This window comes from Netta rufina (genome assembly GCF_964035555.1).
Source record: "Netta rufina genome assembly, chromosome: 1".
Taxonomy (NCBI): domain Eukaryota; kingdom Metazoa; phylum Chordata; class Aves; order Anseriformes; family Anatidae; genus Netta; species Netta rufina.
In genome coordinates this window covers 56034196-56057782 of record NC_140123.1, presented here as the reverse complement: position 1 = coordinate 56057782, position 23587 = coordinate 56034196, and the positions used below count along the sequence as shown (strand labels likewise).

General features: G+C 39.5%; 1 protein-coding gene across 1 annotated transcript in view; it reads right to left on the bottom strand.

Moving 5' to 3' along the window:
• PCCA (propionyl-CoA carboxylase subunit alpha) overlaps positions 1–23587 on the bottom strand; it is a 282975-nt gene that overhangs the window by 241803 nt on the left and 17585 nt on the right. The gene's annotated exons all lie outside the window — the stretch shown is intronic.

Genomic DNA, 23587 nt, shown 5'->3' with positions numbered 1-23587 from the left:
GACATTTCAATGCTTACCAATTTTAAAGCTGTTATTTTTATGAAAGACTTTACATCATCTTCAACATGCTATACAGAACATAATTTAAAGGATGTTGATTTATAAAGTGAATCTCAACATATATGAAGTTTAAAATAGTTTTAGTTTATGAACAGGAATTTTACTTGCAAGTAGCATGAAGATTATTAGTATAACATACTAAGGTTGGAAGTACTGTAGTTCCTACACACTATTAGCTCACTCAGAACAAAACAAGAACAGAAAAAAAAAATCACGTCTAGAAATAGTGACAATCAGTAGTCAAACAATTCTGAGTAGTAAAATAAAAAATAAATATTCAGGTAGTGTATAACAAACATCTAACAAGCACAGGGAGTCACTTTAAGCATTCACCTTTTATAGGTAGTTTCACCAACTTTTTCTGTACTTCTCAAGAAGTTAATCCTAACACAAGGAAGAACATGAAGTTTTCTTCTGGGAGCATCTTTTAAATAGATACCCAAATACACAGCCAACTCAGAAGCTCTGAGTGCACACAGCCTCCTGGAATCACCACATATTTCACATTTGAGTAGTTATTCCTTCTTTCAAGTGGCAGTGATTTTATTTTAACATAGCAGCATTAGCCTCACATTATAAACAAAGCTACACCAAAAACCCTAAGCACTAGCACAGACAATCGTGCTGCAGGATTTTAATGCTTTATAGTAAGAACACCTTGGCAGATTATCCTTCCTGGAGCAGTAAGTGCAAGTAACTGCATGGCCCTTAGATACCCTTATTTACATGATTGATTCATATGTTTAAAGTTGTTCTGATTTCCAACATGTTTTACGTGTCTAGATAAAATTATTCAAGCTAAAGCATGCATGTTTTATGGGACCAAAAGCTTCCTTACATAATGGACTAAAAATAAGGCAGTTAATTATTTTTAAGCATCAAGAGAAAAGTTCCACATCCGCACACTTCTCACACAGAGACCAGCAGTTCTACTAGCACCAAAAGTAGTCATAAGAGACGTTGTAAAATCATTGATTTTCTTTTAGATTTACTCCAAACAGTCTCGTGCACGTTTCCTCCACAAGTTTCTTCCCCTTCAAGTGTTTTATTTCAACTCTTTGCATTTCTTACGCTTTCTTACACTTACGCTTTCCCACATCCCCCTTTAATCTGGCAAATCCATTTCTCTTCATATCCATTACTGCAAGCTGTTAGTGCCTTCTCAGGCTCACTGTCAGATCAGCCTTGCGTGCACCCTAATATACAACACACACAGATATAAGAAAACAGCAGAATTTTAACAGTCACTTTATCTGATACACTGCCAGAGCAAGAAGCAAGTTTCTTTAAGACAAGAAACAAACCTTCATTTCTCCCCACTAGCTCAAAATCCCCAGTTTTTCACATTCCAATGACATTAATTCTGTGGATCTTTCCATATTGACTTATTATAAATACAATTAAACCAGCCCACACGCAATCCAGAAACAGAGATCCATTTCTTAGCAGATATCACCTCTTTACGACAGTTCCCATTTTTAAACATACTTTCTTTCTTTTACAATGCGCTGCAGTTCATGAAGAATACTACAAATACTATAACACAAATACAGTACAGAACTTACAGTATAACATGTAGAAATGTAAATACACTGAGCAGCCATAGCAGCAGGTAAACATTACAAAAGCCATCACTTGAATCTAAATGACAGCTGAATCTTTCAGCTTTCTGCCAGGTGGCACATAACAATTCACACCATAATTCTTTTCTCTGCAAAAACTAGCTTACAATAATGCAATATTTCTGGACAGCCCAAAGAATTCAGCAACTTCCTTTCTTCAAGCATTTCAAATATATTTGTTTTCAAATTCAAGGGTTGACTTAAATCACACAACCCTCGGTATTCAATACTTGTCCCTAGCTTACCAAAGCCAACATTTCAGGAGAGTAATTTCTCCCTTTTCTGTTTTAGTTTAGAAAAAACAATGTCAACAAAACAAAGCAGCAAGTCTCAGGAGGTTTCAGAAGAAACACAATCCCTTCATAAATATTAGAATTGACCCTGCAATCTCAAGCATGAACGGATAACAACAAAGGGTGGAAAAGCAGACAAACTGAAAAGTGCTAAATGGTTTACACTGTAAATTTTCATCATGTTGGGCTACCTGTGCCTCAAAAGACACATTTCAAGCAACTAAAGGACCTGTTACATTACAGAGTACAAAAAAAAAAAAAAAAAAAAAAAAAAAAAGACTTACTTCCATAAAGCAGTTTAATTTCTGTAGAAGTTGTGTATTGGAACTGTATTTCATAAGGACTACTTACATTGTAATAATAACAGAAATAAGAGATTTACTACAACCTACTGACTCATTTTACATAGCCTCCACTTAATTAAAAAAACTACAGGCTAAATTTAGTCATCTGAATCCCTGTATCTTACACCTCTGGGAGCCTAAACTCAAATCTGTAATGAACACCCAACCATCCCATTACAGTCTCCTCAGCCTGGAAATCTATTAAAAATATACTACTACTAATACTCCAGATTTAACAAGGAGTCCAAGAGTATTTATTAGGACAAATACTCTTAAGTAGCATAACTATTTTTAGATAAAGGCTTATCAGCACACAGCTGAACAACGACAACAGGACACCATTTGATACACCACAGTGACTTTGACTTTAGTGCACACAATTCTTCATGGCCACGCAGACCCAAGAACTAGTTCAAGTCCAACACTCTTAGCAATTCAGAAGCAAACTGCACAGAAATGGCCACTTGTTTCCCAAACTAGCATAGGTACAGGAACCTGGCAAGGCATCTGAACTGCTAATCCTGCCAGATCTTTACACAGAAACAGCTTTGTGTTTCTTCACCGTGTTTCCAACAAATAGGCACCTAAAGAGAGGAGTCCATCAGGGGTGATTATCCGGCCACTTTTGTCCAGGGTTGGCTCCAAGCACCATGCCAGGCCACAGTGGCTCTCAGGGGCATAAACACAACGTGGGGTAGTAACAGTGGCAGTGACTATTTTGGAGATCATTTCTGTACATTGTTCTGGTATTCCAGCTGGATTTACGAATCAGTTATTGTGCCTGCACTCAGGTTTTGGCATCACATCCTAGGAAAGAAATAGTCCCAGAACCCAAAACGTTGGATTTACACATGACAGAAATACCCAATATCCACTTTGCAGGAGACAACTCAATTTAGAAGGACTGCACTGAACTACAGCTAGTAAGCAACCAGGTTACTGAAACTATGTTGGGACTCCTTTACCCTGGAGAGTGGCAAGTGTACCCACTTGACAGCAGCATGCTCTCTTGCCCAGCCGTAGTCTGAATTTACTGAATTATTCTCCTAATGAAGCCTGTATCTCAATCATTTAGAGAAATCCAAAACAAGTTTAGTAGTTAAAATACACATAGCACTTTTAGAGATATGGTTTAATGCAGTAGGATCAAAGTAACCTTCTCCACATGTCATCTACGTGCTGCAGATTGCTAGTTCAAATTTGTATTATATGTTAAGTTGCACATGCATGCCACCAGCATTAAACAAAAGAGTTTCTGGTATGTAAATAGAAAAAAGAGCCCACATGTATGAACACCATGATGCTAACGCAAAGCACTGAAAAAAACTATTCCCAGTGCATATGCAGTCTGTAAAGTAATGACAGCCACCAGAATAATTCACAGATCCCTAGCATTTTTAATTATTCACTGACTCCAGAGTTTGTTACTTTCTTATGGATCTGATTCATGACATGACAAAAGTGCTCTCCCTCCTAATTTGCTTTATATTGATTCTCATCTATTAATTGCAAAAAGTAAAGGCTGATTGTCACGTGAGCCAGTGTTGGAACAAAGATATCTACATGTGTTTCCTAACAAAGTGCTTAATATCACCTGCACAGTTTTCACAGATGATTTTATACACTTCAGTAGTTTCTGATGTTTATCGTGTGACAGATGCCATTTACCTCAGTGTAAATGCCTAATTAACACATACACACACACACACACACACTCCCCCCACTCCTCCATCTCCAAGGAGGGAGATGTCTGGGATTCCCTGGTGTCCCAGTTTTTCAGAGTAGGTCACCCTATTCATCCCTAGGTCTCAATACAAGTTGATATTCATACAGCAGAGACAGTTTTATTGAGGTACAAGGTGCATTTTCCCCAGTTCTGTAGTTTCACAATTTATAGAGAGGGAAACTGTTATACCTATATATATATAGTGTTAATCAAACCTCAGAAACAATTTTTAAAAAATTAATGAAGGGAACACTTCTGTTTGGTACACTAGATAAGATCCCAAGCATTGCTTAGACAAAGAAGTCTAATCAAACAAGTCCTTCTTCTTTTATAGCTCAAATCAATATTACACATTGCAACAACATCCGCTGGTGTAAGTAGATTCACTTAATTGACCCAAACTGCATAATACCGCTCAGCAAGACGAACCACAATTAGCTCAACTCATAAAATAGGGCTAATGAGTAAATCCTTTGTAAGGGTAACTAAAAAAAAAAAAAAAAGAAAGAAAAAAACACACACCTCAAATCTTGCCAGCATCAGTGCCAAAAGAGAGACAAAATACAACTAAAAGCTCGTGGCACTGAACGGTCAACTTTAAAAAAAAAATAAACACGCAAAAAAAAAGTTCAAATTCACTGCTTTGCCAAAAATACACAACTTTCAGACCTAAGTGTTCTTAACAGCTTCATGCTAAAATATACACCAAGAATACAACAAATCTGTGCACATAGCAAGTGTTCAGTATTCGTACAGTCCTTGAAGCGCTGTCTGAAAAGAAATACTGCCACACGATTATGGCATTTAACCCTAACGTGAACTAATGGAAACATTTATAAACTGCATGAAAAGCAGAACTGTGAAAGCCATTAATAGCATAAATATCACATATTTTCCACATTTATTTTAACTCAGCATTTCAAAAACCTAAACAAAAAGTTACACAAGTAAACACCACAAACTATAGTCAGTATAAATAGATTTTCCTGCAAAATTATTTAAAAACCTGTGGGTTTTGTTGTTGTTGTTTATTATTATTGATGGCCCACAACTACAGCTATGTGAAATTAAGATGAAGTTATTCTTCAGTGGACTTCAAGAATTTGGGTTAGCAAGGAATATTTACTTAGTCCCCTCCAAGCCTACTGCAACTCTCAAAACAGTCTACCAACACATCCATTAGCATCTACAGGATCAGACTCTGGGCTAGCAGACAGTGGAAAAGAGAGAAAACATTAGCACTTTCTTCTGCTCCTTCCTCCTGCCCTTCAGTTTTCCAACAGCTCCAAACTTGGAGGCAGCTATAGCCTCACTAAGTAGTCGAGGTCTGTGGATTTCTGAAGCCACTAAGATTAAAATGGATGGATCCAGGTTGAACTCAACCATCCTTTAAAAGAAGAGACACCAACCAGGCAAGAAGTGTTGCATTTCTAATTAAGGACTGAGAGCATGCACTTTTCAACACACAAAGATTCTCATCTGTTCATAGTCTCAGTTATAAAAGTGAATTCTGTAACATTAGAAAACGCAAAAATAACCTTGAAGTCTTGATGGGAAAGAAGGCTTCTGCATAAGAATTTTACTGCAAACGGTTCTGGTGTTTTACCCTCCAGAAAGAATTAAGACCAGGAACTAGTAATTTAGTGTGCCTTGTATAACCTTAAAACCATAGAACTGAAGTTTAGCCAGACCTGAGTAGCTGAATGTAGTGGGAAGACAATATAATTAGGCTGATTAAAACAAGGTGGTTTTGTGTTCGTTTTTCTCCAGACCTTGAAAATTGAAGATACGGTGTTTCTCTCTATAGTGTGTTCTGAAACTTTTCTAGGAAAGCTCATCCCTACAGACTGCTATTCAGAAGAATTCAATTTTCTTAAAACAAATACACTTTTGCCCATCAAGTCTATCTGCATATAACCAACAAGCATAAATTAACGGTTGCTTAGCTTCTTTTCAAGAAGCTTTCTTTTTGAGGAAATAATGCTTAACACTCTAGAAGCCAACTGTGATAGACTAGCACATTTTTATTTTAAGTAGTCTGTAACAGTGATTTGTTGGCTTCTGAAATTTTAGCAAAATGAAGTAGTTGGTTCATATCACAGCTTCCACATGTTTTCGGCAACACCAACTAGGAACAACCAATTTTACTTTGGTAGAATAACTGAAAAAGTTAGGCATTCCCCTCATCTCCTTCCAGTCATAGTTCCCTTTCACAGGATGTTGTAATTACCACGTTTCTTCAGCCAAGTAAAGGTTAGAGGGAGCACTCAGAACCACCCTTATTCATTTATGCGGTGCTATGAAAAAATTTGTCTGCAGACTAGCAACTGCGTGCATACTTCCACAGACTATTTCTACTATGGAGTATATTATCTAAGGCAAGTCTGCAGGAGAAACAGAAGAATTTTACTTCAGAGCATAGATAAACTGTTTGGAAAGATGTTTTGGTAAACAGGCTTATTTAATAAGCGTCTCCTCACCTGTCACAATTGAGCAGATTATCATACTCAGTCCACTATCCTCATGTGCATGCTAGAGTTTTATCTTTGCAGTATATGTGTTCCCAAGCTTTAAGTGTTTTAGACAAAGAATAGTTTTTAGTCATATCATCAAAATAGGACTGCACTATCGTGTATTCAGTAGTCTCTGTGTTTCAAACATCTACACCTCAATCTTTTCCTAATGTAATCTCAGATTTCTAAGCACAGTAGCAAGCCTTAAAACAGATTTTTCTCTTGCTGTTTCCTCCTCCTGCCTCTCCCAAGAACAAGCTCACCACAAAATATACTTGATGATGGTTTCTTTGTTTTCTAGGGAAGGCATGTGGGAGATAGAACTAATAGTTAAGCAGGTCTGGAAAGTAGGATCACGGGTAGCCAACACTTACAGAATTTCACATAGTAGAGATATAGTTCTTAATTGAGTGAGATATACCAGCAGACATATGGGATTTAGAAAAAGTAGCTTAAGTTCAACCATACTAAGCAACACGTCATATGCACTGGTAGTATGCTTCTGAAATCCAGGATTTTCATCTTGGAGTTTGTTGGTTTAAAGTTGTCCATCAGATGGATGAGCGCAGTACACAGGCATTCAGATGAGGTTCCTGTCCAATCTCCAATCTGCCTGCCTGCATAAAATAGACTGCAGAAATTGCTTTCAGCATCTAAAGATGGTAAACAGGTCAGGGATCCCCAAAACTAATCCTAGGGTCAAGATAACAATCAATAGAAACAGCAAGAGGAATTCACAGCTACCTGGTATTTCAGCTACCCAACTGTATTTAAAAGAAATGTGTCAATGGAAACTATGGACATGAGTGCACATTCAAGGGAACACATTCTGGAACAGTATTTGGAGTATTAACATAAATCATCAGAAACACAAGATACAAATCCTACAGTAAATTAAGTTCTTCACAAGATGGACTAAGTTCTGGCCCAAGAGGAATCATATTAAGAAACTTCACTCGTGTAAAGTGAGGCTTATATCGAGACAACTGTAAGTTGCCACACAAAGGATGATTCCATTTCTAATTCCCTTCCACATTCAGCTCTAGCAGTTACAATGCTGCTGAGAACTAAGGGGAAGGGCCATCAATCTTTGGTTAGACCAGCAAGTTAAACCAGCTCGCAGCCACATGATCATTGGATCCAATACAACGAATGAGTAAGTGACCAGGAGAACACAACTGGTTCTTTCAGAAGTATTTTGGATTCTGTGAAAAGTAAGACATAACATGAAACCAGATCTCAAGTGTCGAATGATTGATAAACAAAGATTCACAAAATAAAAGGTTGGGGTTGACTGTGGAGAACCTTAGGAATCATGGAACTCTCATTAAAGGTTCTCTAAAACACAGCATGTTTTCTTCACGTCCATGCAATATTTTTATTTCTACACATAAAGTAAGACCAAAAGTAGAGCTTTTTTTCATTCAAAAATCACTGGTATGACTATTCAAAATTATTTCTTTTAAAAAAAAAGTTTCACCAGTTCTTCAATAAAATTAGAGACAGGAAGATTACTCTTCTGACACTTAAAATTATCTCATTCTAAGGCAACTTCTAAGAGTTTAAAGGTTTTTGTTTGTTTTGTTTTAAAAAGGACATAAAACCTGTCCAGAGTTTTCTACCTGCAAAAGTCTTATTTTGAAAGAACACAAGGCAGCTTTGAGATTGCAAAATGCAGGTACTGAGATGAAGAGCATGAAAGTTGTGTAATGGGGAAAAAGAACAAAGCATGCTTGCTCTACAAACCTAGAGAATACGGTAGAGGCCAGAAATCCCATGAAACTTGCTTGTTATGTAGCTTTTCAGAATAGACTTACCTTTTTCTTTAATTAAAAAAAAAAAAAAAAAAAAAAAGACTTCTAGAAAGAAATCAACGTTTCCAGTGCCAAAGCATAATCATATTCCTATGAACTGCTTGACAGACACTTGGACCTGTTATAACAGACGCAGCAAGAAAGCACAGAGCAGCTTTTTGTTCTAAAACTGCCACCTACCACAAACTCTTAGTCCTCGCTTACATGAAAAAGCCTGTAACAGCGCCTGTCAATGTTTGTAACCCTGTATGCAAAGAAAGCTTGAAGAAATTTTGCATAGTAGTATGAAAGAGTGGTCACAGAAGACCCTCAAGTCAAGCACATAAAGTATTACATGGGAAAAACGTGTTCTGTAAAGGAGGCTCAAATTAGACAGCAAACAGGTATTTACCATTGCTGATTAGACCACTGTACTAATCTCCCTTCCATCCTTCAATAGAATTTGTGTTTATATTTCACAACACTGAACGTGTTACCCGTATACCGAGAAACCAGTAAATAAGCGAATATCAGCACACTTGAAATTGAGGTTTGTTCCACGCCCTGTCTATAGACAGCTAGCTGGCTTACCAAAACTGGACAAGAACAGACAAAACCTGCAGTCTAAGTAAAATTTTTACTCGGGTAATGCCAGCACTGTACAAGCCACAGGTGCTGATGCCAGACTTCATATGGTCTGACACAAACGTATGACAAAAACCTTTTTTTTCAATCCCTCAGCATTCTGCAACAGCTACATCTCAAACTGCAGAGATTTTATTTTACCACAACCCCAAGAAGATCTTTAATTAGCTTTTTAGTTTATTGACTAGTTTCCCTGACATTCCCATTTCCCAGATGCTTTCTTATAATGCACACTTTACCATGTGAAGGTAATTCAAATACAGCAGAACCCTAGTCTCTACTGTATCCCATTAATCTTACAACAACGTTATTTCAGCACATCCAACAGATTTAGCCTAAAAACAGTGTACTGTATTGAGGAAATAGGTCTTGATACATAAAAGAACACAGTTCGCAAGCCACTATGAGGCTCACCCCCACCCAGGGTTTAAGCACTGTTCCTGTCCAAATAAATAAAACTACAGTAGAAGCGTCAGGTCTCCTACACCTGCTTCACACCCATCTATAGCAAGCTATCATTTCCAGGATTTTCTTTTTTGAGGCAAGAATTTAGGAAGCAGGAAGTAAAATGTTATTGATCTTCACCTTTGAAAACAGACTTTAAAAAGATAAACAGAAAATACAGGCAGTATCAGACTAATTCAACTACAGTATCACAAGTAGTCATAGCCCATATGCATATATTTTAATAAACATATGCTTAGATCTTCAATATAATACACTTGGTCAGTGTTAAATATACTTAGGATGGTTCAGGAAAAGTTACACACAGTCCACAAAACCAAAAGGAAAGAAGCAACCCATTTCTATATGGTAACAACTGTTCCCACGTTTTAGGAAGTTATAAACTTTTGCATTCTTCACTTAAAAGAGAAATATTCACAAGTTTAACAGTTTAGTTCAGCCACATGTACAGTTTTATAATACACTGGAGTAAATTTCTATATAAATTAATTCCTTATTTATTTTTTTTTAAACACCTGGAATTAAGCAAGTCCTCCCAAGCTGCATGGAATCTGCATAGCAGTGACACGCTCACACAACACTTCTGTCTAAATCCTCTTCCCTGTTAGCATTTCTTCCCCCTCCAACCTGCTAAATAAAGTCATATTTCCTGCTGACAGCAAATGATTGGTTTACCTTTAACTCCAGGGGGTTTAACTACCAGTCCTTTAAGAAGCTTTGACAGTTTAACCTGCTGAGCTCACAGCACCCAAGGGAGGGTCTTGCTTGCAGTTTTACTTCTGATGCTGCTGACCACTAATACTGACTCCACAGATAATGGATTTCAATAACAACCTCCTACAGGTTAACACTTTGGGTACTAGCCATGATGCTGCTTTAATTAAGTTAATACATGAAGGTCACAGTTTGGTAGAAAGTTTTATCAAATTTGGCTGTGCTTACCATAGCAGGAAAAGTGCACGTGCTCACCTAGCCAGCAGCTGTGGGATGAGCCTGCCTACAGATACAATCCACTTGGTTTCTGGGTTTATGCAACTGTTTGATTTTTTTAAGTGAACTCAATTTATTAGTTTCATTTCCTTAAAACATGATTTTTTCCCCTCCCAGCATCACCAATAATTCTATGATAGATTAGAACTGGATGCCTCTAACCACGCTGTGCAAAGGATGGGCCTACCTGGCACGTAAACATGCATTACATTTTAGGGTTTGGGGGTTTGTTTGTTTGTTTAAAATTTGCAAGGTATGTATCATCCTGATGATGAAAAACAATTAGCTTTAAAAAACATAAATGCTAAGTGTTAACAATACATTTTGGTAAGCTATTTTTTTTTTAAATTACATGAAAGATTCAACCAGATGTTTTTAAGATCTTAAGTAGGAAATAATTCACGTTCGCTGAAAGCAGGCATTTGATAAAAATACAAAAAGAGCAGATTGGAGAGGAACAATTAAAGTGTTTAAATGCATTTATCAGACCAAGTATTCACTTATTTATTTTCAACACCGAGCTTAAAAGCCCACATCCACTTAAAAATATGCAGAAAAGGTTTTTCTTTTGTTAAAACCAGGGTATTTACTTTACCTGTAAAGACATCTATTTGTTGGATTTTATAATACACACACACCCTTGGTTAAAGTACACAATCTGACAGACCCTCTACGGAGTAATAATGAAGCAGCATGGGAGCCATTTAATATATTTCTTGATTAACTCATTGCCTGTCCAGTTCTCATACAGACATGTGCTCACATGTCATAATCGTCATAACTCCCATCATCCCTACAGTTAACACACAAGCTCCTTGATTAGCGCACAACTCCCAGACGAGCCATTGCTAATGCTAAATAATTCCCTTCGGCCTCCTGCGACTATACCACAGGCTCTCCAATTAAATATAATGTCTCTGATGAGCCATATTAATACGGACAAATTCCTGCCAGGGATTCTAGCCCACTCATTTTCGCCAAAGAAGAGGGAGAAAAAGAACTCAAGAAAATGAAATAAAGAGAAGAAAGCTGTGTACATAAAGCTAGCCTAAAGAGCAGCTTTACCATGAGGCTTTAATCACAAAACTTTGTCCACGGCCACGGGTATGTTATTCTTGGAGGTATCTGGAAGACTGGCATATTGCTACTACAAGTGTACTGATAAATGGCAACGAGTAAATTAGCATTTTAATAATTGAAAAGCAAGCATGTGAAACAGAGAGCTTTTCAATCAGTTAATTAAAATTAACAATAACTAATCATGTGATAAAGTTAACTACCGAAACCCCCAGACCACTTACTGCTGGCTATGCTTAATACAGGGAAAGAATTACACTCTGCTGGTCTGGGCATTAAGCAACACTTACAGTACCACCATAGCTGAACACACCTAAGGAGACTTTTTTTGTTTTCTTTTTCAAGGTTAACAATATTTCAGTAATGACCCATGCATTATATTTTCAAAACCTGCACCAAGAAACACTTATGGTGTCAGGAACCTGTTACCAGTTACGTAATTATCTTAGAATATGGACCTTGTAATATATGTACAAAAAATGTTAGAATACTTTATGGACATAAAACAGTCGGGTCAAAGATATGTGAACTAAGTTATGGTCATCTTCACCCTTTAAAACTAAGAGGGACGTGTCACTGGAAAACCCAATCTTTTCAATGGACGCTAGAATTCCTAACACCATTCAACTCAAATTTGCTATAAATTACCTAGAAATTCACTACACAGATTTTATTAAAGTCATAAGGAGTTTCCAGTTTTTAGACTGGAGAGTCTGATGTCCGCAACCCTAGAGCTGACCCTCTCGCTAGAAGCGGTATTAACAAAGGACATGTAAAATAGACTGTTGCAGAAGTATCCTTCAGTAGTTTTAAATATTGCTTGCAACTGCACAAATAAATTGTCAAATATTCAAATAACCCCCATGAAATTTTGATAAGCTCTTCCCCAAGGTCCTTGCACCTTCATCCTTACACTAATGCACTTCATCTTCATTTACCTGATCATTAGCTTCCAGTTTGTTCAGCTGGAAACCAACACACACTAATTACTTTGACATCACAAAGTCCTATCTGTCTTCACCACCTCCCCAGACAGCAGGGAGAAATTATCAAGGGTAGGCATGATAATATCCTGATAAATGATGATTCACATCACCTCACTGTCAATCATCCAGAAGTGCTCACACAAAATACCACTCAATCTCATTATTGAATCCTAGGGCTAAGAGTACAATACACACCAGGAGTCATATTTCAAACAGCAGGCCACCTGAGTAAGATGCAGCTCTGAGATTTTCATGAATTTCGTTGGCTTTTTGTTTGAACACTGTAAACGTCAAGTATTCATATATTTTACTGTATGCATACATGCTGGCAGAAAAGGACAAGCTTAAAGCAAGGCAGTCCATCTTGAGGGCTCAAGTGAGAAAAAAAAATGTGTTTTTTTTGGAAGAAAGATGTGAACTGTTTCATTAATTTTAGAAAAATGAATAAACTTGTGAAGTTTCAAAGTTCATTTTAATTTAAGGATCTTTCCTGCTGAAACAATATAAAAGCATTCAGAGCTCTGAAAGAACTAATGCTAGCTTTGAAACTCACTGACATAGGCAAAGTTTGCTTTTTCTACAGCAGAAAGTTGATATACGTTCCTGCTTAAATAGCCTAATCAGAAAAGACAACCCAATTAAGAAGTAAAATAAAAACTTGGTAGGAGCTGCTTTCTCAGAAAAGATCACCTTCTTCCCTACTTCAACTTTGTGTCATCATCCTGCCAGTTGTCTCAGTTCAATTAGACAGGCTTTATATAGACAGGTAGACATAAGGCATGGGGCAGGGAGGAAAGGGTATATGACACCATCCCCAAGGTTTGGTAACTTGCCCTACTTCCTTGCCCAACGTAGATCATCCACTATCAGTAAATTTTCAGAATGACACACCATATACCGCACAACATGATGAATCACAGACCCACCTACCCACCACCTCACAGACACACAGAATGGTTTGGGTTGGAAGGAACCTTACAGAACACCCAGTTCCAACCCCCTGCCCATGGGCAGGGACACCTCCCCCCAGCCCAGGCTGCCCACAGCCCCATCCAGCCTGGCCTTGAGCACCTCCAGGGATGGAGCATCCACAGCTCCTCTGGGCAGCCTGTGACAGGGCCTCACCACCCTCTGAGTAAAGAATTTCTTCCTTATATCCAACCTAGATCCAACCTCCTTCAGTTTAAAATCATTGTCCCTTGTCCTGTCGCTACAGGCCATGATAAAAAGCCTGTCTTCCCAGAGCCTTCTCTTCTCCAGGCTATGGAAGAAGCTGTTCTTCATAGGAGAGGTGCTCCAGCCCTCTGATCATCTTTGTGGCCCTCCTCTGGACCCACTTTAACAGGTCCATGTCCTTCTTGTGCTGGGGGCCCCAGAGCTGAACGCAGCACTCCAGGCAGGGCCTCAACAGAGCGGAGTAGAGGGGGACAATCACCTCCCTCAACATGCTGGCCATGCTATTTTTTATGCAGCACAGGATACAGTTGGCCTTCTGGGCCTTCAAAGGCCTTACAGAAGTCCCATGTTCACTGATACAGACACCCTAACTGATGATGTAAAAAGAAAAACACAAAAACACTGAAACAACAGAGCAGTGAGAAAAACAATAGCAAGAAGGAACTCCACAACCATGTGTGGATGTGCTAGTTACTGCCAGGAGGAAGGAAAACAGTCAAAACTAAGAATCAAAAATTGAGTAGAGAAAGGTCTAGAAACAAACAAACAAACAAGGAATCAGGAGAATAAAGTACAAAAATGCATGTTGAACCGTTCCATTGTGTTCTTCTGGCTGAAGACACTTGATCAATCAATGCAAGTCAGAGCAGTGCTCCTTCCGAGCACTGACGATAGTGGTCCCCAGGTGCCCTGGTACAGCCACCCACGATTGCCTGCCCATGACTGCACCTGAAATTGGTAGGAGCCCTCACACACACTTTCTTGGACCTTCACTGACCCAGGCTGTTTGAAATATGATCATAGACTTGCAATGAAACCTTCGTCTCACTTCAGACTACACTCCTGTAGGGCTACACAAGACAGACTGCAACTTAGAGGCGCTTGCTAGGATAAGGTTAAAATAACATTTTTCAAGGAGAAATTGCGAGGATGTGTTCTAGTGTATGGAAACGCAAACACAGCAGAACTGCAAGAATCCATAAAAAGAGTGAATGAAATAATTTTAGTGCGGCTGCACGACATACCTGACATACACACCATTAGAAGCCCACCTTTCAATGCAGCTGTGGATCACTATGTCTGAAAGCTAAGAGCTCTTCACAAGCTTCCTATCAAAATACTGACCCTAACAAAAGCTGTCTTCCAGCCTACATGCACACGGATTTCTCTCTCCCAAGTCTGTGGCCAAACCTCCTCACCTCTCTGGCACAATTTACATAAGGTTGACAAAATCATCTGTCATACCTAACATGATAAATAAGTGATTCTATGTCAGTTTTGCCCAGCAAGTTTAAACACCACATCCTTTGGCAACAAAATTCAATGATTTTATCCATCAAGAATGAAAAGGGCTGAAAATAAAACAGAACCTAACATCTCTAACATATCAAGTAGGCAAAAGTATGGGCAAGAAGATGGATTTCCTCCCCCGCTCTGAATGCAACCTCACTGCTTTTCTTCCTAGACTAGAGGAGGGTTGCTAGAAGGGAACAAAACTAAGAGTCCTGTTTTGGTTTACAGAAACATAGCACTTAAGACAAAAAGGAAGTGAGAAACTCAGACCAGCAAAAGTTTCAGAAAAGTTACTCGATGATAAACTTCCTACAGACGTGTTAGTTTTCACTTTATCTTCGGAACTGAAACAGCCTTATTCATCCCAGACTTACTGCACCTATCACTTCTTAAAGAGCATATGATCTGACTATTTGCACCTCAAGGCCACTGTTGACTTAACTGCTTGAAGTCATACAATTCAAATTTCTTTTGTGGAAAGAATATTGGCGCAAAGAATACACAGGCATGCACGCCTGCCTGCAGAAGTGAATTTAGAATGATAGTTAATGCGTTAGCTTTACCCCCAGAAATCTACCGAGGGCAGAAAATTGCAATAGTGATTGTATCCTTTAGTTCAGCTGATGGAAATGTGACATTTTAGCAGCTCAAGACTTCCTTAAAAAGGCATATCTGAAGATCAGAAATGTTGTTTAAATTTCCATATGTTAGGCCTACACTGATTACTCTATAAGAACCTTTTAGCTTAGCCATGTTGCTTTTTAAATGTCACTACTGTAATTTTTTTAAATGAACTTTCAGACCTAATTCATGCAAAGAATGCACTTTTTCTTGCTAACTTGATAATGAAAATTCTTTGCAGAAAGGACTAAAATTGGCACAGAATCAAGTTCTACTTTTAGGGAAAATGCTCAGTTGAATCCATTAAGACCATCTATAAAAACTACATCTTTCTGTTAAGCCACTGAAGTTAGCTTGCAGTACAATTATAGTATTTCCTCTGAAGGAAAAAAGAAAAAAAAATAGATAGGAAACTGCTGTCAACAACCATCAGTATCACAGAGCTCACAGTCTATATGTTTATCTGTCAATCTTGAGCTCCACAGATATGGAACAAGAACACAGGACAAAACTTGAGGCTCAATTTAACCCATGTTCCAGGCTGGCTGCAAAAACTCTCTAGAGCATTCACGAAGTAGAAATTAAATACGTTTACAGTAGAAGTGCAATTCATATCATAAGATAAAATTGAATTTCACATCTGAATTCAGGTTATTACCTTAAAATAATCCTAGAGTCAAAAAAATCCACCACATTGTACTCAAATTTTTATTTTTAGAGAGCAGTGATATTTAAAGCTACAGACCCACTACATACTTTTACATCAAATTAGAAGCTAGCATTGATAAAGATACACCATGATCATTAAAATGACAGAAAATACAATAGCAAAATCCTTATTAATACTATAGTAATGTAAATTTAAAGGCTTGGGATTCAGCACTTACTTACCAAATAAATGCAGGGGTTGATGATTCTTTATCAAGTGTTAGACGGCACAAAAATGGCTTATCAAACCAAAAGCACAACAGATGCTACTGTGGTTTCCAAGGTTGTATAAAACATTACTTAACAATGTAAATGAAGAACACAAGCTAATACCTAAAAAGTTCAAAGCTTCAATCAGTCTTAAAGTCACAAGCAAGAAAAGCAGTACTTTGCTGCAAGTGTAAGAGAAGAAAGCAACAACAGTGGTCTCTCAGGTCACAGTAGCAAGCAGCAAGACTGCCCAAACCCAGCTATTCTGCATGTCATTCTACTCTATTAAGGGAAAATTTGGATACTGGGACCTGGCCCTACCAACCAACAGTGCCCAAAGGCCATTCCTTAATCACCTCCTCTTCCCTCCTACATATACAAGGTTTTCAGCCACTAAAAAATGTGCAAGCAAGCAGTATTAAATTGGAAGCCCTTTGGGATCCTTTCCCATGGCATAAATGAGTGGCCTAGGAAGACACGCCGGGCAGTTTTCCAACACCAAGCCTTTATTGCACCACACCGCAGAGCTGCCATGCCAGGGCCTTAATGCTAGAGGAATGTCACAGTCCTTAAAACTTGTTATCACAGGTGGTTTGGGGGTTTTTGTTTTGTTTTTCAAAGCTGAAGGCTGGATTCCGATTAGCCTCTAACACGTTCAAAGTGCCAACTTCTCACCTCCGCAGAGCACAAACGAAAGCCAGGCAATATAACCGCGTTTGTTGTCTTCTGGAAAAGCCTTTAAGAACAAGAAAAAGAAAGGATGGAAAGGAAAAAGAAAAAAAAGAAAAGGCACCTCCCAGCAGCCCTCTTGCACAGTATACTTGTTAGCTCTTCTCCACAATAAACTCCTTCTCTGAGTTACCAAATATTAAGCAAAAAGCCCAAGAGAAATCAGGTTCAGCAAGTTAGCTTTTTGGGAGCATTTCTAGGAAGCTGACAGTCCCAATACTGAACCAGCATCCAGAAAAGCTAAAGTTAAGAGCTGCAGCCATGCATGTTTGAACAAAACCATTACTCATAACTGAGCAGAAAAGTTTTCAAGCAGCTAAAACACCATATGTAAAACTGGAAAATGTTAAGCACAAGATCAGCAAAATTATGCAGGAAAGGGTCATAAGCAATAGCTATTATTTCAGTTGCTGGGCCTCCCCCACAAGTTTTATACTCTTATTAAAATTAAGAGAAAGAACCAGAGGCTTACGTGTACTCTCATTATCATCTTTATCCATACTTAGACTCACATCAGCATTTTGAGATCTGTACATCCCAAGAAAAATCTTAATTGAAGAAGTACTTCCCCAAACTGAGACTGATGATTCAGCTATGGGTGACAGATAACTTTAAGAAATCACCCAGGTAAAGGAACAGGCTGTATTTCCATAAGCATTCAGATTATCTATGAAGAGGCATTTGTTTTCTTGGCAAATATGCCACATAAATGGTGAAAAAAGATGACTGCTTTCTTTCACTTCGTGTAGCTAAGGACTATCAGCTAAGTGTATGTGACAACAAAACAATTTATGAATCAACTACCTGTTGAATGTTTTGCTTTTACTTGCATAAAATAATGGTTCTCACCCTAACCTTGTGCCATCAAAAAAGAAACACACTGAACAGACAAGTAATTGAGGTTGGAAGGGATCTCTAGAGAGTTAGTCCAATCCTTCCACTCACTTTGCAGTTTGGCTAGGTTGACTCTATCTCAAATTCAGCTACCAAGATACTACAGGATACCAGTGCTAGTGAAGACAAGGTAAATGATACCAGCTGCTCTTTCATCCACGGATCTGATCACATCAACTATGACTACCAGATGGGCCAGGCACAATTTGCCCTAATAAATCCATGCTGACTGCTCTCAGCCATATTCTCATCCGTCATATGATAGGACATGTCTTCCAAAAACTCACACCACTCTGTTCTTTTTTCCTCCAGTAACTTTCCTGTAGTTCACTGGATCCTCCTTGGAGATGCGTTCATCTCTTCCCAGTCATCAGGCACCTCCCACAACACCATGTCATTTCCAAAATAAAAGACAGCAGTCTCCCAAAGAAATCAGCTCATTCCCTCAACTCTGTCACATGCATCCCGTCCAGGCCCACAGACTTTGTGTGATACCTACCTGATCTTTCCCAACTGTGAGCAAGGCTACACTTCACCTGGTACTACAGCTAGATTCAGGGACCTGGGAGAGCTAGGAGGGGAATTGCTCAGTAAAGGCCAAAGCAAAGAAGGGTTTGATTCTCCCAGTCTCTTCCGTATCCTTTGTCATTATAAGGTATCACGCCCAATGAACCAACATTTTCTTCTTTCTTCCTTTGTCTGCCAATACGCAGAAATTTCTTGTTGCCCTTTCACACCATCCAGTACAGACATAGCTCCTGTGCTTAGAGGTTTTCCTTGAATATCAACCAGGTCTCCTAGGCTGCTTTGATCTCCAAAAGAAGTCTCCCATGGGATCCTGCCGATCAAATCATTGCTCAAGCCAAAGCTGGTTCTCCTTAAGTCCAGATTTATAGTTCTGCTATTTGCCTTACTTCTCTTGAGAACCTAAATTTCACTTCTTCCAAAAGTTGTCATCAAGCTTCATAGCCCTGATCAGCTCTTCCTTCTTCCTAAGATGTCCAGCACAGCATTTCCTCTAGCCAACCCATCAATCATCTATGCCAAGAAATCACCCGCCACACATTCCAGAAGGCTCCTGAGAGCACTTTCACTCCACATTTCCAGCGGATATCAAGACGGTTAAAAGCCCACATTAGTACTAGGGTCTGCAGTCATGAGGCTTCCTGCAGTTTTCTTAAACAAGTTTCATCTGCTTCCTATTCTTGATCAGGATTTTGGCAGACAACTACAACAAGGCCTACTCACAGAAGTCACAGCCTTCCCTATACTGAGTCTCTGTCCTCTACCTACTCCAGTACAGCCTCTTGCAAATCTCTTGGCTCTACAGGTTCCCTGCAGAAGAACCTGCCGGTGTTTGTCCTCCGTGACCCTGCAGTCAGCTCACCTCCTTCCTGCAGCTCCCTTCACCCGCAACCCAGCACCTCAAGCACAGCATGCCTCCCACTTGGAGGACCCCACTCCCCTGCCCCTAATCCCAGGCTCAGGAAGAAGTGCCAGGTATTTGCTCTAGCCCAAGGCATGGATGACTGCCTCCTCACCCCTTCCACGTACTTCTAAATATGAAATCTTGCCAGCAGTCAGAAGTTAATGATTAACACGAGTTCATTTGTTCAGAGCTGCTTTTCTTTTACACTTACAATAGGGATTAATAAAGAAATAATATAGCCATAGGACAATTCCTGCAGGGACTATCATAACCAGTTCCTTATACGTAACCAATACAACTCCCAAAGTATCCTTTAGGAACGTAGTGTTGATAACACCTAAGAACAGACAAGCATCAATTTGAAGTTCCATTAAAAGAAAGGAATTGCACTACACAAGTTTTAAGCTCCTCTGTCTTCTTGGTAAATGCATACAGTCCCAGTTTGATACAATGCCCCCACCACAGTCTGGTTGCAGCTTAGGAAACCTCTCTTTTATTCACCAAACTAGCACTTTCACCATGCACACGTGCTCCCCTATAGGCACACATACAAAGAAAGAGGATTAGTTACCCACAGATGTTTATGTATCCATACGAGTTATGAGACAAAGCATCCCATAAGAGGATAGAGGCTGTGCTCTCTGAAAGTCTAGAAATAAAAGCTTTATTCAGGTTACCTCTGATATTCCAGTAGCGTTTTAAATCAGTGGAGGAACTTAACTCCTAAAAGAAATGACAGTCTGAGATGCAGCTACACTGTTAAATAATTGAACATTTTATTTAAGTCAATACTGAGGCACACAGATTTTCATTCTCTAGCCCTTAGACATTCTCATGATCAGATCTTAATACAAGCTGTTTAACGACATCCTTCAGAGTTTCTACTATTCAACACTATAAAGCACTACAAATCAGTAGACCGAATACCAACCACTCAGTTTCATGTATCTGGAAAAGTAATACACCATCTCAGACAAAAAAAAAAAAAAAAAAAAAAAAAGTAATTCTCAGGAGACAACCACTGCCAAGGTAAGTAAAGAGTATCACTGCAAAGCCCACAGTAAGGCAGGTCACCTGATGCTTAAGCAAGTGGCTGTAACACACTAAGATGAGAGGCTGTCAGAAGTGCCAACCGACGTGGGCTGGAAAATGACTCGGTCACACCAGTTCTTAATGCAACATCACAAACCAATTGCAACCGCTGGCCCCGTGCCACTATCCCACACACCAACCGGGATCTTATCTGCCTGCAATCCAACCCAGTTGCCTCGGCTTCCATCCACATTCCTCTCCTGCAGGGAGCCAGTCCCTAACAGTTGCATTATTGTGGGACCCAAGCTGAACGTGTACTCACTGCTCTGGTGGCTGCACGCACTTACGGAGCCTTGGCCCCCTTATTACAATCTTATATTACAAAGAAAATGCAGTGGGAAAGGGATACAAAATAAATCCATGATTTCATAACAGATCTTCTAGGATTAGCGTTACTTGCAGACTGGGATTTTTATATTACAGTGGAAAAAAAACAATCCTTAGAGATCCAAAAAGGAAGAGTACGTATCAACTTCACTCAGGCAACTCAGATTATTCGCGTGGAAGAAAGGACATGAAGAACCATGCTGTCCTCCCTTCCTGCTCCCTCCTTCCAAAGCACTATCACCCACTTCCCCCAGCAGGTACCATCAGTGCCATGCTGAAGCTGTTGTTGCTTCTCAGGTTCGATCTTAGTGCCTCAGGAAGCTGTGTATGGAGTAAAATGGACAAGAACAAAATGATCAAAGGTCAGCATTAAAGACATGATTCCTGGAAAGCGATGTGCCATTACTACAGAGAGCAGACGTGGGAGAGGACATGCTGTCACAAGCAAGCTGTGTCACAACTTCGTCAAGAGCCAACATTACAGCAGGCTTCACTTCGACGACTGCCAGCATCCTACCTTACAAGGTCTGTAATTCACAAGCCAATAGGTGAGCCAGTATTAAATGCTAGAGACTAAGAAAGTATTGCAAGAATTCATGCAATACCATGCATCAAATTAGTGTTTATGAACTCAGAGCACTGTCCAATTAGTACATCAAGACAAGAGACAAAAATTGGAAAAAGGTACTGCATTTAAATAAAACACACCTCTATCAAATCCAAGTTGCCACTAGGCATAGCTATTACCTTGCACCAATTACTCAAACAGACTACCTTTTTGCCCTATATTAAAGAGGGGACATGAATGAGTGTGTGGTTTGGGGCTTTGTGTTTTTGAATTAAAACAATAACACAAAAAACAGCTGTAAGCTGTTTCAGAAAACTCCTTTTTGGAAGCAATTTCAAACACTAATTATTGACACTATCATTGAGAAGAATTGCTGCATTGATTTGCAATGAAGATCTGAAAACAGGCTTCAAGGTTGACCATACTGACTTAAAAGACTAAGCTTTAGCCAGACACTACGAGACAAGCACTGAACTAAAGCTGATTTCGGTCTATGCTTAATTGTTTAACACAGACCTATCCTCTCCAAGTTCAGTTTTGAGGAGTTTACTCATTCTAAGAAAGAGAACTTGACAAATTTTGCTATGTTAAGGTCTCCAATCCTGAGTTTTTCTATCTTTTAGATACTTCATATGAAATTTAGTTTCTATTTTTACATTCTTCCATAGGAATAAAAACACCAGGATCACACTCATGGAACCAAAGCCTGTCAGCCACAGATCCCGCAACATCCTGCAGCTATTTGCTGAGCTGTACAGATAACAGTCAGATGTATTTGGCTTTAAACACAACCCTCCTTACAAGGATCTTCAAAGATGTCTCTGCCTCCTGATCCAGTTCTTCACATAGTTACACTACATATCCCACCATTAGGGTATACAGGGAAGAGGTAAAAGGGAAGGAAGCTGATATCAAGGACACACTTACCTTAAGACACTAAATCCATACTGCCTCTCAAAAGGATAATCTGGTAGTCTCCTTTCTCCTGGTCCCAACCATGTGTCCTGAGAGCATTAACTGTAGCCCTCATGAAGCCCTGCAGTCAGTCACATGAGTTTACTGATGCCCATTTCCTTCTTTTCTTCAAACTCCTTTCAGACATATAAGCAGCCTGGATCCAATTACCAGAAGGCTGCACATACAGTGGTGCTAACAGAAGTATAAGGTACACAGGGGATAGGAATGTAAGAATGGGAGAGAATTACTCTTTATAGACACCACAGTCTGAAAACAGCTGCCAAAGCCATTCCCCACACAGTTGTGAACATTACTTAAAAATTCTGCCTCGGGTCTATCTTTGCCTACAAGTCCTAATTGCATAGGGAAATTCAGCACAAAGCCTGCTAACCAGTGCTTACGCCCACACAGATAAGAAATGAGATAAGATTACCAAACAGCGCTGCTCGTGAATACAGCCTGAAAAGAGATCATACCTCTGTGTGCCCACAACCACAGCACAGAGCACACAGCACAGCTGGGACTCGCAAACCACAGGAGCAAGAGAAGTGAATCTGCACAAAAAAAAGGGGTGCTACTGAACACCTGGGTGAAGGATGGAGTCAGGAAAGAGCCAGGACACTCAAAGAGCTTCAACCTAGTGACTAGCTTAGTGACTTCAGCCCTGCTCAGCCTGGTTGCCAGGACTGTGAGGATGAGCCCCGAGGTGCCTATGCACCTCCCCACGCAGGTCACAGCCCTGCAGCCAGCACCAGTCAGCTTAACTGATGGCTGACCTAACTCATCTTCCCTCCATAAACGGCTCCAGCATCCATCAGGCATTCCACTGAAATATTTTAGCATACCAAATCAGGAGAAAAAACGTTAACTAACTTGACAAATAAGGTGTCTGGTGCGTTCAGAGCACTAGAACAGCTCAGCACAAGGTCAGGGAAGTGCCCAGAAGGGCAAAGCCATGCAAGCTAGCAATCACAGCAGCCTCAAGCAAGCGTACATCAGCATTTAAGTTAATCTCTTGGCCACCTTCACTTACCACACAGGTGCCTCAAGGCACAGGAGCTGGCTGTCT